The sequence below is a fragment of the Mandrillus leucophaeus genome, unplaced genomic scaffold, assembly GCF_000951045.1.
Source record: "Mandrillus leucophaeus isolate KB7577 unplaced genomic scaffold, Mleu.le_1.0 Scaffold104, whole genome shotgun sequence".
NCBI lineage: Eukaryota > Metazoa > Chordata > Mammalia > Primates > Cercopithecidae > Mandrillus > Mandrillus leucophaeus.
Window position 1 is genome coordinate 1,282,393 of NW_012098543.1, and position 2,703 is coordinate 1,285,095.

Sequence of the window (2,703 nt, forward strand, 5' to 3'; positions counted from 1 at the left end):
CCTCCCGGGTTCAAGCGATTCTCCTGCCTCAGCCTCACGAGTAGCTGGGATTACAGGCATGTGCCATAATGTCTGGCTAGTTTTTTTTGTTTTGTTTTCTTTGTATTTTTAGTAGAAATGGGGTTTTGCCATGTTGGTCAGGCTGATCTTGAATTCCTGACCTCAGGTGATCCATCCGCCTTGGCTCCCAAAGTGCTGGGATTACAGGCGTGAGCCACTGTGCCCAGCCAAGAACACTAATATACAATATCCTATAAGAGCATGGGGGTTTGTGACAGAAGAGAGGTAAAACTATTGTCTAACATATGCTTTATGTGGTCAGGACCCCTTAGAATTGTTGATATGACTGGGGACCTTTGTCGATTATAGGAAAGATAGGTTACACTACAAGATGACCATGAAACAAGAAGAGTAGGATGGGACATTGAGAGATTTCATGGAAGTAAAATGGTCAGTCACTAGAGACTGCATATGTGGTAGAAAGAAATGGAGGGGGAATGATGATCACCTCTCTTTTGAAAGGTAGTAACTGTTGCATATCACAGATTATTGAACATAGGTCTTATTTTTGGAAACTGAAGAGAGAATGGTTACCATAGAGGACAGTCCATCAAAAGAACCAGAGTAGAGTGTTCTTATAAGGGATTCACATTTGGCCCGAGATTGCATTTGATACTCTTTTATTTAGAATATATTATACTTCTCATGTCTTAGTAAAATATAATTATTTTTAGTAACGCTGAATAAATCATGTGCCTTCTGTCAACCCAAGCATATCCCACCTCATTGGGACACTTAAACACTATAATACATCATTAGACTCTCAAGGTTGAATGTCATCTATAACAATTTCTATCCATGTTATGTTCAAACAGTATACAATTTGAGAAATACATATTCATAATTTGCACTTGAAATATTTTCTCCATACTCTGCCCCAGATGTCTTCTATGGCTATAATGCAAATGCCATGCCATAGTGGTACAATATCAGACCCCCTGAAACCTGCCTTCCCATTCATGAATGTGCACTGTGCGATCATATTTCTACATGCCTTTTTTCTACATAACTTTCTGCATGCTGTACCTCCTTTTACATGAGAGGAAAATACAAATGTAAGCATATGAAAATTATTAGTAAATAAAATTTCTGAAATAATAACACAACTTCTTTTTTTGTACTTGGAGCACTCCATGAAATAATTTGAAAAAAATCAGTGTTCATGAGTTTCCTCTTAATAATGAACGTAGAAAATGGAATTTTTTAAAAAATAAACTAGAAACCTCATGTATTTAACATTTTTTTTTACTGATTTGCACTTGTCACCACTCCACTAGAACAGGAGGGAACCCCATACAAAGTTTGGTTTAGATTTCAGGATCGGTGCTACTCTACATCAAAGTATTATAAGAATGTTTATTACAAAAGGCTTTCTGGAGAGAACAGGGTAGACTTCCCAAGCTGGTGGCTAGAGAAGGCAGTGAAAGATGACTGACTTGGGGTGTTATGATGTTTATCTGGTAGGGCTGGAGTGAGTACTCATCTGTGGTTTAAATATCCCACTAGCCAGCTGGGCATGGAGGCTGACATCTGTAATGTCAGCACTTTGAGAGGCCCAGGTGAGAGGCTTGCTTGAGTCCAGGAATTTGAGACTAGCATAGGCAACATGGCAAGACTCTGTCTCTACAAAATTTAAAAATTAGTTGGGCATGGTGGCACATTTCTATAGTCCCAGCTACTCAGGAGGCTGAAGCAGGAGAATTCATTGAGCTCAGGAGTTGGAGGTTACAGTGAGCTAGGATCATGCCACTGCACTCCAGCCTAGGTGACAGAGCAAAGCCCTGTCCAAAAAAAAAAAAAAATCAATTTCTAGGCCAGGCACAGTGGCTCATGTTTGTGATTCTAACACTTTGGAAGGCCAAGATGGGCAGATCGCTTAAACCCAGGAACTCGAGACCAGCCTGGGCAAACTTTGTCTCTATAAAAAACACCCCCACCCAAAATTAACACTTGTTAGTACCTCGTAACTTCATTCATTCATTCATTCGTTTATTTATTTATTTATTTATTTATTTATTTATTTGAGATAGAGGCTAACTCTGGTGCCCATTCTGGAGTGCAGTGGAGCAATCTCAGCTCACTGCAACCTCCACCTCCCAGGCTCAAGTGATTCTCCTGCCTCATCTTCTCGAGTAGCTGGGACTACAGGCATGCACCACCATGCCTGGCTAATTTTTGTATTTTTAATAGACACAAGGTTTTACCATATTGGCCAGGCTGATCTTGAATTCCTGACCTCAAGTGATCTGCCTGCCTAGGCCTCCCAAAGTGCTGGGATTACAGGTGTGAACCACCATACCCAGCCTAGTACCTCATCACTTTGTGTTGCTGAATAATATTCTACAGTTTGTCTATTGATTCATTGTTTGATGGAGATTTGAACTCTTTCTACTCTTTGAAATTAGGCTATTATGGGCCGGGTGCAGTGGCTCATGCCTGTAATCCCAGCACTTTGGGAGGCCGAGATGGGCAGATCACGAGGTCAGGAGATCGAGACTGTCCTGGCTAACACGGTGAAACCCCGTCTCTACTAAAAATACAAAATATTAACCGGCCTGGTGGCGGGCACCTGTAGTCCCAGCTACTCGGGAGGCTGAGGCAGGAGAATGGCATGAACCCGGGAGGCAGAGCTTGCAGTGAGCC